Here is a 13,138-nt window from a genome sequence, read left to right as displayed (position 1 = left end):
TGTTAAGGACTTTCGTATCCATTATCTCATGTTCAGGAACAAAAACGAAGAAGCAGCACAGGTGTTTGGGAGACGGGAGTTCGACTCTCACTACAGGAAAGGCCCAGTGGCCTGCTGGACATCCTCCATCACCCGAGTTCTGTCTCACTCTCTGCAAGGCAACACTGAGACTGCCGACCCTTCTCTTGGAGAACAATTGGGAAGTAATTGTTATAGAGAGCAAAAGAGACCCCATCTCAAGTATAATGTAAGGAGGGCACTTGTTGAGTCTTAAAAGAGACAGACAACACAAAGGCAGGGGCACATCATCCAAATGAGGAACGCCACAAGCGCAAGGTCAAACGGCATCCCAGGATTGACTGGGACACAGTGTTTAGAAAAGGGCATGGGAAAGCAAAGGGAACTGTCACTAAAGCATGGCTGGTGGCACATGAACACACCACAATTATAAGTAGGACGACAGAGGCAGGAGCAGACTACGATTGGAACACATAGATTGTTAAATAGAAAGGCTTACAAGACTGGTCCAGGGCCTCCAACCCCAGGCAGTCAGGGCGAGGCTGATAGGATATGTATGACTCATGACTATGCAATACCCTGTATACTGTTCCCAATACAGTGACCTCCATGAGGGACACACCTAGAAAGAATGCCTCTCCCTGGGCTGGCCCAAGGGGAGCGGCATTCCACTCTCCCTTCTGCCTGAGGGCAAGATCATCGATGTCCTTATTCAGTGATCAGAAAGCATCCAATGGAGGCTTAATCTCTTTGGGTACCCTGCAAATGGATTTGGGGTGGTCACTGCCATCCATAGCCTTTGGCCAACTGGAGTTATTACCTAAGACATAATAAAAATTTCAAATGCATCGACCACATCAAAAGTGCTCGGAATAGCTCTGTGAGATAGATTGTAATAGGTGGATTTGAGAGAGACAGGAGAATGTTCCTTGCAATGGGCCTAACTAACACTGGCAGTCTGATACCCTTAAGGCAAGCAAACATGAGTGGGGTTTAAAGGTGCAGGGTTGGAAGTTTGGTTCTTCTAACAGGTCACAAGCATAAATAGCAGGAACATACACACACACACACACACACACACACACACACACGAGAACCATCTGAATGGCAGGAACACACACACATACACACAACCATCTAAATGGCAGGAAATCCCCCCACACACACACACACAACCATCTTAATCACTTTGTTTGATAACCAAAGTGCAAAATACAAAGATCTCCAAGTTATATTTCTTCCCCAAACTCTCCAAAGGCCCTGGGGGTGGGTGAAGGGAGGGGAAGGAATGTGTGCGGCTCTGCAGAAACTCAAAAGCACCCTCAGGCTCTGCAGAAACTCAAAAGCACCCTCGGAAGGGGGCTGGCCTGGGACGGAGGGCTGTGCAGATCAAGCCGCTTGGTGTGATGGTGAGCAGATCGGAGCCTTGCTCCGTACCTCAGTATAAGCATCTGTACCCAGAGGGATGGGGCACTTCTGACACCAGGGCCTCAGCCCACAAGCATTTGCCTATTTGCCTACATGCTTTTAAGGCAAGGCAAAGACTGGCTACGCTCTCACCACTTTCCCTACTGCCTACAAACTCTGGCGCCCATGACAGAGGTTCTTCCAGCCGAGCAGGATCAGCTGGCCAATGGTCAAGACCAGAGCAAGAAGGAAACTGCCTGATAGGATCCTAACAGCAAAGAGCTTCCCCTCCCTACTCTGCTGACCTGATGCAGGCCTGCATCTCCTTGTCTGGAACATGGCAGCCGCCTCCTACTCTGAGTCTGTGCCTCAGCAGCCAGTGTGAGTTCCCTGGACCACACAGGCCTGGAAGGCACCTCTCTGCTCCAGAAACAAGGAGCGTTTGCCTGTCCTCCATGCCACCACCGACATCCTTAACAGCGGTGTCTCACAGTCATCTCCAAACACAGCCTCCACGCCCCATTCTCAGATCTCGAGTCTCGGCACACTCAACCCAGTCCTTGTTCCAGGAAATCCTCACCCTACTCTTTACACCACCTTCCAAGTAAACGCCCACTCATGATCTAAAACCAAACTCAAATGTTCGTTTCAATGAGCATTCACTGGACAGCGGGGTCCCTCTTTCCATATTGCCCCCATTCGTCTTTTGCTCTCTTTTCTAATTAGTGCCACGACCATACCCAACTGTGGTTCACTTGGTTCCAACTGTTTGACAGGGTTTCCAAGGCACTAAATCTTTACAGAAGCAGCGACCTCATCTTGCAGCCATGGAGGAGCTGGTGAGTTCGAACCCACGAGCTTGTGGCCAGGAGGCCAACACTTCACCACTGTGCCACCCGGGCTCCATATCACGTTCCACTTCCATTGTTCTCCATCAGGAGAATGAAGGTCCTTAAGCGAGCCCTTCTTAGTTGTCTTCGTAATCCTGTGTCCACTATTGTCATTCTTGCTGGGCATACGATGACCACTCAGTACACATGCACTGAACTGAAAACAAGAGACTGAGGTATATATGATCACATACATCTGTAGGGTAGAAGGGAAGCAAGGAGCCTGAACGGCTTGGAGGTTCAAGGTGGGTTTCTATCTTAGTTATCTGGGGAAGCTAAAACAGAAATACCGCAGGTAGAAGACTTTGAAAAGCAGAAATATATTCGCTCGCAGCTGAAGAAGCTAGATATCTAGATTAAGGGTCCCAGCTCTTGGACAGTGGTTCTCAACCTTCCTCATGCCACCAACCTTTAATACAGTTCCTTGTGTGGTGGCAACCTCCCGACCATAAAATAATTTTCATTGCTGCTTCATAACTGTAATTTTGCTATTATGAATCATAATGTAAATATCTGGTATGCAGGATATATTAGGCGACCCCTATGAAAGGGCCATTAGCTCTGGAGAAGAGGTCCATGTCTTCTCTCAACATCAGTGAGGCCTGCAATTCTGGGAGATTTCTTTGTGCTTAGGTATGATTCTAACCCCTGAGTATAGGAGGTTCTCAGCATAGGGAACCTGGGCCCAAGGGATGCCGTCTGCTCCTTTCTTGGTGGTGCTGAGGCCTTGCTTCCTCTGCTCACTCTTGCCCTTTTATCTATTATAAGGGAAAGGGTGATGCAGGCCACATCCCAGGGACACTGCCCTTTTATTGGAACAGGACTGTCACCTCATTAAGAGCGCTGAATCCTACCCTGCGCCCCTTATGAAGTATTGGCTGATCACATCAGATCATATCATGATGGATGAAGACATCATCATATAAGCTCCAAACTACATCAATGCATAACTGCCAAACCACTGAGAAGATGGCCCAGCCAAATGGACACACATTTGGGAGAAAGGAAATTCAGGCCATCGCAGTAGGTTTTGACCTGGATCATCAAAGTACATAGGATTCCAACAGCCAGAGACGAAGACTCACCAACGCCAGCTAGAGAAAACAGTGCAAGGAGCGAGAACTACACTCCCTGCCCTCTAGTCTGTTCCGACTCACATCACCCTACACAACAGGGCAGGGTTCTGGGGGCTGACCCAGTGGGCTTCCTAGACTATAACTCTTCTCAGGAGTAGCAAGCCTCATCTTTCTCCCTCAGAGCAGCTGGTGGTTTTGAACTGTGGACCTTGTGATTAGCAGCCCAATACATACCCGCTATGCCACCAGGGCACCCAGTATAAGCAAAGGTATGATTAGAACAATAAATAAAAGTGAATGCTTGAGGACAAGACAGCCACTTGGCTATGTGGGGAGGGAAGGAAAAGGAGGCGTCTTGTGACTCTCAACTTTACACTCTCGAGCCCTTCGTCTTGACCTTGAGATTGAGACTGTTCATTGGGATTCTCAACCCAAACCCGAGGCTCCTTCTAAGGCAGTAAAAATGGTGCCTCTCCTCCATCATTGCTTCCCTGGGGTGGCAATGATCCATGTCCATTCTTTCCTTCTTCTGACAGGTATTCCCGGAGCATCGAGCCCACGCAGGGCACTCTTCCGGGCATTAGTGGTATGCTCCTTAGTCAAGGAGACGCAGCTGCTAGCTTCCTGGCGTTTACTTAAAGGTGGTGAAGAGAGGCACACAAATGCATGGTGTCGTGGTGAGCCATGCTCTGCTGCTTCTACCGCACCGTTCATTCATTTAACAAACAGTTACTAACCATCCTCAGGGCACCTGAGATGGGAATGACAAGGTCTTATTTACTTTGCCAGATGCTACTCCCAGGCTCGCTCACTCTCTCTCGCCACACTGCAAACTTCCAAGTCAGGAGCCCATTCATGTCGGTTCTCAAGAAGCACATGAACCTTCTGATACAAGCAGGCTCCAAGGACTTTGGTTGTCACCTTGAAGTTCCATAAGCCAGAAAGCATTCTAAGAGGAAGGGTGCCACTGGACCCCAAGGCAAGCAGATCCCTCCGGAACTGTTGCACACACCTCTGGAGAGGCAGGCAGCAAAGCAGTGCCTGAGGAGGCAGCCATCTGGTCCCCAACTGCCTCTCTATAGGCTCACTGCCACCAAGTCAAGGGACTTACAACCAACCGGGAAACACCAAAGTCTTATCACTACAGGGGTCTGGGGGGTGGGGGTGGGGGGTGATTAGGCAGGAGGGTTGTTCAGCCTTATTTAAACCGTCCAAACTCATTTTCTCCTCTGCAAAATGACATAGAGATTCATAAAATCTCTTTCAATGCATCCAGTTGAGAACCATGTATGCACCTGTTCAGCACGCCAGAACTTTTCAAAATAATTACCATTCCTCTTTATTGAGGAAAAAGAAGATTCACCTTTTCGAGCCCCAGGGCTTGGGGTTGGGTTTTTTTCCCCTTTAACTCTACTTCCAAACAATTCGCTCATTAACCTTCCAGCCACCCACCCACCCTTTAAAGACAAAGTCAAGAAAGGTGCAAAGCGCCTGAAGGCATCCATGTCCCAGAGCTGCATTAGGAACACACCCTCCAATTCCTGCAGTGTCTGGCTGCTTAGGGTAGCCTCTCCCCATGGGCCCCCTAGGTGCTCTTTCCTCCTTCCCTCCCCTTTGCCTCAGGAGCCCTGAGATGGTGGGTTTCCACCTAGACCCTAGTTCACTGCATACGGCAACGTGTTACCTTTCCCTGGTTCCCGGTGGTTACTCCCAGCAAGGCCCGGCCTTCCGGTGACTATTCCAGGAAACGCCCCCACCCACTAAAGCACATACTCTGCTGGGAGTTCTTAATGACTGGCCTGGGTCAAAGTCTCAGGTCCACGCAGCTAAGTTAATAAATGTGTTACTCTGCCTCCTTCGAAAGCATTCAAATTTCAAATGCCACTGACAGGGTTCCTGGCCCCCTGCTAGGCCTTATTCTCATGTGAATCTCTAGAGAACCATTTAATACCCTTATACATACCGGAGGAGATAAATTTAAGCCTACTTAGCAAAAATAAAATCCCCTTTCCATTTCCCAGAGTCCCGTTCATGCTGGCCACTTAATACAGAGCCTTCTCCCTGTATCTGCATCAGCTGTTATCTTTGTACTAAAGATCCCATCTTCCTTCCTCCATTGGGGAATTCCTACGTCACCATAAAGATTCAGCTCAGGTGCCACCTCCTCTCTGATGGGTTCTCTGGAGTAGTTCCCTCCTTGGTGCAAAGAAACAAAACCAAAACAGATCCTTATTACAGTGCTTGTGGCATTGACCACCCTCTTCTCCCAAACACACACACACACACACACACACACACACACACAGAGCTTCTTAAGGACAGGAACCATGTCCTCCTCACCTTTGTACTGCCAAATTCCTGGCGCACCACAGGCAAAGCCCAACATGTGTGTTCATGCCTTGCCTCCTCTTTCAGTGTAAAGAGAGCTAGGTTCCAGCATCTGATTTTATGGTGTTCCTGAATATCTTTTTTCTCTGTGTCCATGTTCTATTTAATGCAGCAAATCTCTGCTTCCCTATGTCTTCATGGCTTACATGGCCCAAACCCCATCTCTCCAGCAACGGAAACCAGCTTTGTTTGAAAATCAAGTCCCAAGTCGTTTCCTCAAGGTCCACGTAACCCAAGCCATCTCCAAAGAAGGATGGAGTCACCTAAGGGTCCCCAGGAGTCAAAGGTTCTGAGTGCTCATTTGGAACACACCCTTTCTTCGCTGTTGGCCCTTGGAAAGGCATTAGGATAGAGTTGACAATGACCCCAGGGCTAAATCTCAAGGGGTTTTGGAGGTAAAAATAGAGTATCTGACAGCAAAGTGTTTTATGGAGTGCAAGGTGCTCTACATTCATCAAGGGTATGATTAGCCAATTATTAGCAAAGCTAAGCCATTAATTGCAGGGTGTACCATCATCAACTCGGAAGAAAAACCAAAACTGCAATATAACGACACAACTATAAGACATTCCAATTTCAGTGATGGTCAGATTTGAAAAACATGTCTTAGAACTGATGAAATACAATGTATTCATCTCAATTAGATAAGGAACCTGCTATCAAATGTTTGATTTGCCATTAGTGCATCGGGCTAGTCTTGCTGTTAGGGGCTGCCCAGTCAATTTTGGCTCATGGACCTATGCTGGGACCCCATACAACTGCCCCAAAAGGTTTTCTTGGCTGGAAGCTTTAAAGCTGGAAGCAGTCTGCCAGGTCTTTCCTCTGCAGAGCTCCTAGGTCGGTTCAAACCACCAGGGTTTCAGTCAGCAACCAAGTGTGTAGCCATGTTATCACCACCTGTTCTGCAACTGAGTAAAGCCCAAGAAAACCCATTGCCAGCCAGACAATTCCAACGCATGGCGACCCTTAAGAACAGAGTGGAACTGCCCCATAGTTGCCAAGGCCACTTCCTTATGGAAGCAGCCAGCCACAGCTTTCTCTCATGAAGTAGTTACCTGGTGGTTGGCAGGTTCGAACCACTGGTCATTTGATTAGCAGCCCAACACTTAACCCCAGTGTGCCAAAGGCTCTTTTTTTTTTTAATCACTTTACTGGGGGCTTCTAACGCTCTTGTTACATTCCATACATCAATTGTATCAAGCACATTTGTACATGTTTCCATCATGATTTCTAAAACATTTTCTACTTCAGCCCTTGGTATAAGCCTCCCTTGAGCCTCCCTCCCCCACACACTCCGAATTAATTAGTACTGAAACACTAACTGCCATCGAGTCAATGCAGACCCATCATGACACTAGAGATGGCAGAACTGTCCCTGAGGGTTTCTGAGACTTTTTAACTCTTTACAGGATTAGGAAACCCAGGGTTTCTCAAGCAGCGCTGCTGGTGGTTTTGAACTGCTGACCTTCCAGTAACAGCCCAACGCATAACCACCCTGTCACCATGGCTGCTGAACGAACAAATTCGTAAGGGTAATATTTTGAGGCCAAATGTTTGTCTGTCTTTTTCTCAACTCAAATCAAGTCCCAGCCTGCTCAGGCCCTGACATGATGACCTCAAGTTACATCCAAATGCCTAAGCCAGGCATGTGTAAACCCTTCATGACCAAGTCTCTTCTCCCACCTACTACTGCCTGGAAACAACCATTGGCCCTCCAGCCTCCTGGACAGGCATGACCTCCCCACAAGAATATGTAAACCTAGAGAGGGCCTCCCCAGCCCCAGCCAGCAGCCCAGCAGCTCAGCTTCTCGTCCCAACACACAGCCCCAAAGCCAAGTCTGGCCCCCACCATTGCTTAAAGGGAGTCAAACTCAGGGTCCTGTCTGACCCAAGGGTCCCAGGGCCAGACCTCTATCATTCAGATAACTAACCTTAACTACTCACTGTCCACCAACAGTCTGGATTTAGACTGGGAAGGCTGGAGGTCGAGGTAGTGGGGCTGGGGGCCTGCCTTAAAAAGATTTAAGCGTTAGTTTCCCACTCGCCCCTTTAATTGCCCTCAAGTGCAGACACGTACTAGGTGGAAAGGCTGGGGTTGGGGGGTGGCGGGTGAGGGGAGAAACCCAATTGGAGTTCTGACCTCCTCCCTCGGTCTCACCCCCCAGCCATTTCTGTTCAAGTTTGGCTCCAGGGCCAGTATTCACCTCTGGTCAGGCCTCTCATAGGACGAATGTGAATGAGAATTAGCCACTTCCTAATGGTGCCGGATCCACAAGTTCCATCCCTTACTTTCAAAGCTTTCTTAAAACGCAAGTGTTAGGGAGGGGTAAGTCATGAAGTCACTGACACCTTAGAGAGAATGAGTTTTATTGGGAAGGCAAGCAATTTAGAACAGGAAGGCAGAGAAATAGGAATAGGAAACTAGCTCAGAGGGGTCAAGTCAGAGTTCCTACTAATTGCTTTGTGTTGGAGACAGGAAGACATCCAGCAAGGGGGCCGAGGGGGGGAAAGGGGGGGGGGCGGAGATCTTAGGGTTCCAGAGGGCCCAGTGGTCCCTGCTCTAGACCCTGGGCAAAGTTCCGCTGATTATCCTGTCTTTCAGCCCACCCCACCAAATCCATGCCCCCAACCCGATTTTATTTCATCTCCACTTCCCACACTCTGCTTAGTCCTCTGAGATCCTCTGCCTGCTGGTGGAAATGCCCTTCCTCCAGACCTCTGGCTGGCTTCAAAGAACTGCCCATTCCTCAAAAGCCCTGGACCTCAAATCTTACCCATGTCCCCACCCCACCCTACCCCCCCCCCACCACCACCACCACCACCACTGGATTTTCTACTTTGGGTAGGATTTGGCTCCCAGTCTGAGCACAACCTGAGGGTTAGGGCTGGGCCCACTCTACTTTTCTGACCCAGTGTCTCAGGCATAGCATTTAGCACACCGTGGGTTCTGGAAAAATGGGCAGGTCAAAGAGACAAGAAGGCTGGAGCCATTTGCTGTGGTTTTATCTGGATCTCTAGTTACAGGAAGACCTCCTCTGTCGGCCTCAGTTGCCCCGACTGGTAAATGGGGGAACTTAGAAGACTCGGTCTCTAGGCCCTTTCCACTGTGACAACTGTAATTCCGCGAAAGCTCAAAGCAGCTGGGCGTGGCCCCGCCCCCAGGGCGCCCCGGAAAAAGCCCGGGCAGGGGGCGCACAAGAAAGGGCTCCAACCCCGCCCAGCCCAGGGTCGACGTCTCCCGAAAAAGTCTGGGTCCCCTCCCCCATGGCGTGCACCCCGTGATTGGGCCGCGGCGGGCACTTCCGCACCGCGGGCCGGGCGGCCCAGGCGGGGCGCACACCCAGTGCCCCGCGCTCCTGCCACCCCGGAGGCGCTCGCGCCCGGGGAGGCTGGGGGTTCGCGAGGCGCCCGCGGGCGGCGGGTAGGGGTGGGGTGGGGGGGAAGGAAGAAGGATTTGCAACAATACCTCGGGGAGGAGGCGGCCGGGGCAGCGGCGGCGGCGGCAGGAGGCGGAGGCAGAGGCGGAGGAGGAGGTGCCCGGGCACTCCCCCTCCCATTGTCCCCGGCCCCGGGCAGGCCCGGCCCCACAGCCGCCCCGGCCCGCCCGTGCCCCGCGCCCCGCGCCCCGCGCCCGCGCCCCGGGCAGTGCAGCCAGCCCTTACCTTGCAGCGCCCGGCTCTGCCCCGCTCGCTAACGCGACTTGTCCCGGGGACGCTCGCGCCGGGCCGGGAGCGAACCTACAGACAAAAAGTGAAACTTCGGCCGGGCTGGAGCGGCTGCTGGTTGGTGCCTTCCCCCTCCTTCCTCCCCACCGTCCCCACCCCTCCCCTCCGTCTCTCGTGCGGTGCCCCGAGCGCTGGAGGCTGACGTCAGGGGCCCGAATTCCTGACTTTGCCGGCACGCATTTGTCCATGTAAGGTATGGCAAGGCGCGTGCCCGCGGGGGAGGGGGCGCCCGCCGGGGCTGCGGCTCTGCCCAAAGGTGGGCGCCCCGAGGGCACTGCAGACCCGTCCTCCTGGGAGGACGAGGGGAGACGCGGGAATGCAGGGCGCTTGGCGAGGAAGGAAGAGAAAGCGGGAGGTGTGGAGGCTTTGCCTGCACTGGAGGAAGAGGAAAGAGACGTGCAAAGAGGAAGTGAATGGAGCCGAGGAACTAAGGAGAATCCAGGGAGCCTGCATCTGCTACGACGGGCGCTGAGCCGGAGCTGGAGCGTGCCTGCTGCGGAGCCCCCTTCCAAGACTTGCTCCTGACCCCACCCCCACTCCCCGGCCCTGCATTCCCAGCAGGACTCAAAACTTACAGGACGTCGGTGCTGCCAGGTGCCCAACTGCTAATTCGTCCACCGCACACCTGGGAGACCTGCCCGGGGTCATACACGAAACAGGCAGGAACAGAACCGGTGTTCCTGAAGAGCTGGGCCAGCGCCTGGCTCCCGCCTCTCCTCTGACCCAGGAGTTAGACCACCCCGTGAAATGATTTCGTACTTCCCGTGGCCCTGGAGCCAGTTCCTGGAAGGATCTGATTGACAATAAGCCCTGAATTGCCCTGACAATCATTTGCTTCTGGACAACTTCCTGGTCCTGTGCTCAAACAAACCCTGAACTTTTTAACGTTTCCTTCACCTCCCTGTCAAGAAGGTTCCTCTGTGCTGATGGGATGGTTTTTGTTGTGTTTTTCTAAGAAAACCTGCGACCTGGGTGGACCGATTTGAATAAAGACAGGTCTGGTTTGGGAAGCTAGGAGTTGGGCGTTTTTCCTCTGACATTTGCAAATGTGAGCAAAACTGAGAACGACCGTACAGCTGATGTCAGCGGGTAAAAATGCAGGGCAGCCATGGCCTGGAAGTCAGTCCTAGAAGACTGTAGACTATCCTGTCCTTCAGGTATCTAAGATAGTAGTAATCCTTCCCTTCAGTACATAGTGAAAGCATTTTCTTCATGTGTGTGAGATATGACATTGTAGCCTCCCCTTTTACCTTTGAGGGAAAACTCAGGTAAAATGACTTGTCCAACAAGCAAGCATCTGATCCACCCCTTCCAGGTCACCGGACGGGCCCCATGATCTTTGTACCCAACCCTGCCCCCACCCCCATCCAGTCCTAATCCCATTCATGGATGCTGGGAATGAGGACTCTATCCATAACCCCTCCACAATTTACTCCTTACAGGGTGTGCCGGGAATTGGGGAACAAATGAAATGGATTGTCCAAGCACATGTATTGCTTAATCACTTCCTGAGCACCTTATTTGTGCAAGGTCTTTGAATTCAGACCTCGACGGGTTCAAATTACTTATCTTGCTGTTCCTTTTAGTGTCTCATTCATGATACACACGGGAGGCTGGTCCCAGAAACGTAGGTCACGAATACCCACTTCGTACAAGAAAATATTTTACCTTTTGGCACTAACTTGGCTTAAAATAGGAATTATGAGCTCTGGAAATAAGCTTGTTCTGGAATTTTAAGCATATCAGATGTCCTCACAGTAAATCCATTCAGTCTATAATATTTTCTCAGAGCCATGTTTCGAGTGCTACTCTTGAGTACAAGAAAGTCCCGCTACTATCACACCAATCCAATAGGTATGGATTCACCCAAACCTCATCGGGCGTAACGGGATGTAATCAGCATTTCTCTCTCTCCTTATTTCCTCCCCCAGTAAATCCATTTTTAAAGAATAGGGTTCTAATGAGGATTAATAAGATTTAATAAGGCATAATTAGAGACATTCGTTTCCTCCATCGTACACATTATGAGAGTGTTGTATTGTATCCAGAAATGGCACTAATTCCATTGAAACTTGAATGGGGGTGTGAGGGATGATCAGTGTACTGCTCCCCCTAAAATGCTTACCAGTCGCTCAGGTGGGCCTGGCGTTACTATGGGCATTATAGAAACTTAATGGCAAGAGATCGTCCTGACTCTTGAGCCACTCAAGGGAGTATAAACAACAAAGTGATCAATTGGAGGTTTGCTGAATCACGAGCCAGCACTGTCATTGCAAGTCCAAGCCAAAAGCCTCATTTTCATTTCCTATCCTGGTTTCTTCTGTACTTGCGCTTTTCTCCACATCCCTCTCAAAGCTTGTGTGCTGGGGCTCGGGCCACAAGGGAAGGTTGAGTGAGTTTCTCCATGCTAGAGAAATCCAAGTTTACCTGTTAGGAACCAAAAAGAATCTCAGGTGGTCTGGGAGGCAGGAGACAGCAATCATATGGCCCAGTGAATGCGCACAGGTGGACTGAGCGCCTGTCTCAAAGACTTAGGCAAGATGGGCTGTGGACTCCACCGCCTCCTTTCACCCTCTATAGCCACTTCCCCAGAGGCCTTTGTGAAGCTCACGTTTATTAAATACTTAAGATAGGCTAAGGAAGGCCCTGGCGATGCAGGACTGCTAACCCCAAGTTCTGTGATTCAAACCCACCAGCCATGTTACAGGAGAAAGATGAGGCTCTGCTCCTCTGATGGAGACCCACAGAGCCAGTTCTACTTGGTCACTATGAGTTGTCATTGAGTCAATGGCAGTGGAGCCTTTTTGGTAGGATATGCTGCATACTGTTCTAAGGGTTTTTCGTAGGCATTCCATTTAACCCTCACAAACCCCTTCAGGAATGTTAGGCCTTACTGCTTTCTCTCTCTTGGTCATAAGGACACAGGCCTGTGGAGTTTATAGAGCTTGCTAAGATTCATGGAGGGAGCCCTGGTGCCTTAATGGATTAAGGCAAACCACAAGGTCAGCAGTTTGAACCCAACATCCCTTCAGCCGGAGAAAGTGAAGCTTCCTGCTCCTGTAGGATTTACAACCTCAGAAACCCGCAGAGAAAGTTCTACTCTGCCCTATAGGGCCAAGACTTAACTCGATGGCAGTAAATTTAGTTTGGAAGGCTTCACAGAGCTGATGCATGGGAATGTCGATATTTCCCCTTGGCACAAGCCACCTGGTGCCTGCCTGACTCACCTAGTGTTGAGTGGCCATCTGGTGTCAGTTGGAACACTTTCGTGTAGGGAACTGATCATCTGCGGCTGACCAAGAGGCAGGGCTGTGAAGAGGCGCCTAGAAAAGATATAAGGACGGAAGTGGCATGCAGACAGAAAGCACATATCAGGCCGATGTTGCCTCTCCCCACTTACAGCCTCCTCCGAACTCCTAAGTATAGCTTTGCATTGCCATCCGCGGTTTGGAACCTGCGTCTTCCTTCAGCTTCATCTCTGCTGTTCCTTCCTAGGACCTCACCACCTCCACCCTGTTCCAGCCAATTAAAATTATCTGTGGTTGTGAAGGAGTCCCGGAGTAGTACAAAGGGCAGAATGCTGGAGTACTAGCCGGAAGGATACCGATTTGAGCCCTCCCTGAAAGGCAGGTCT

The 13,138-nt window shown here is 50.8% G+C and overlaps 1 protein-coding gene across 13 annotated transcripts in view; it reads right to left on the bottom strand.

Moving 5' to 3' along the window:
* The window catches only part of LPP (LIM domain containing preferred translocation partner in lipoma), a 792,938-nt gene extending 782,703 nt beyond the window's left edge, over window positions 1-10,235 (bottom strand). For 7 of the 13 annotated variants that reach the window (XM_075556202.1, XM_075556206.1, XM_075556201.1 and 4 more), the window contains exon 1: window positions 9,442-9,599. The gene's annotated coding sequence lies outside the window, so the exon portion shown is untranslated. Of the gene's footprint in view, window positions 1-9,245; window positions 9,321-9,441; window positions 9,600-10,079 lie in introns of those variants that run through there. The other 6 variants (XM_075556195.1, XM_075556197.1, XM_075556200.1 and 3 more) reach the window with 5 other exon arrangements.
* Between the last annotated feature and the right edge of the window lie 2,903 nt (window positions 10,236-13,138).

The sequence above is a fragment of the Tenrec ecaudatus genome, chromosome 8 (genome assembly GCF_050624435.1).
Source record: "Tenrec ecaudatus isolate mTenEca1 chromosome 8, mTenEca1.hap1, whole genome shotgun sequence".
NCBI classification, from domain to species: domain Eukaryota; kingdom Metazoa; phylum Chordata; class Mammalia; order Afrosoricida; family Tenrecidae; genus Tenrec; species Tenrec ecaudatus.
This window is presented reverse-complemented; position numbering and strand designations above follow the sequence as displayed.